The sequence below is a fragment of the Penaeus monodon genome, chromosome 20 (genome assembly GCF_015228065.2).
Source record: "Penaeus monodon isolate SGIC_2016 chromosome 20, NSTDA_Pmon_1, whole genome shotgun sequence".
Lineage (NCBI taxonomy): Eukaryota > Metazoa > Arthropoda > Malacostraca > Decapoda > Penaeidae > Penaeus > Penaeus monodon.
In genome coordinates, this window is record NC_051405.1 from 20,896,273 (window position 1) to 20,897,362 (window position 1,090).

At 40.6% G+C, this 1,090-nt stretch overlaps 1 protein-coding gene across 1 annotated transcript in view; it reads left to right on the plus strand.

Moving 5' to 3' along the window:
* Positions 1-1,090, plus strand: part of LOC119585697 (innexin inx2-like) — a gene marked incomplete in the record, with an annotated part of 96,397 nt that overhangs the window by 92,292 nt on the left and 3,015 nt on the right.

Here is a 1,090-nt window from a genome sequence, read left to right on the forward strand (position 1 = left end):
ATGTGGTAAGGATCGGGAGGAGGGATAGGAGATACGTGCGATTGATTATGCGTCTCTTGTGCGAGTGTGTTAGAGTAGAGGATAGGGTGGGGAGGACCATTTTTTGTGCGTATGAATTATAGAAAGGGATGGGGTGTAGGAGGGTATGTCCCGTGTACATGTACATGGTTAGGAAGGGAAATAGAGTAAAGGGGGGAGGCTGTACATCGTTTAGTGTAGAAAAATTACTTAAGCGGAATCAGTATTTTACTTTTTAGATTAAGAAAACTAGTTCTATTTAAGCGGTGCTAACCGTGAGAAAAATACTATTCCTCATTTAGGTAGACAAAATGCAGAGATCGCGAGCAAGTGTTTCAAGTGAGCAAGCGAATGTATGAGAGCACATGGGGGCATTCGCCAGGCAAGCAAGAAATAGTGCGGGCGCCGATCTTGCAGGCGAAGGACAAGGCATGTACTGTTGTCCTCCTCCCGGAAGTTGCATAAATTTACATAGATGTTGCAAGGCAAGCTTAAAGAAAGAAGGGACACGTTATATATAAAGGGAGGGATGGAAGTTCAGGGATATATTTAGGTGATCTCGCGTGTGTGTGTTCGCGTGTGTGTACTGTATTTATTTTTTTGTTTTGGTATTGATTTAGTGTAAAAAAAAAATTTTTCGCATAAGTGGGTATTTTCATGCAAAGACCAGTTCACAAGAGTATCCAGCAAAATTGTGCCATGAACATATTCTGTAAGCTCTTGGCCTTGAATTTTTTACTCGTTCTAAAAATCTAGGAAGAAATGTGTATGTAATTTGTGACTTTTATTATTAATTTTAAGATGTGGGAAATTAATTTCGTGAATAAGGTTTTCTTCAATTCAGGAAAACAAAAAGCCAAGCTGTATTTTAAGGTCTTTCTTATGATTATTAAGATGTGGGTAATTATCTGCCTTTTATATAATGGCGGTCATCTCTGGCGATTCCCGGGAAGCGAGCTACATAATGTGCAGTATCCTGGGTTGTAGAGGATGCACTGGTCGCGTACCGTCATTATGCTGTTGAAACAATCAAGCCACTTCAGTAAGCCCACATGACTGAGGGGTGGTGCCA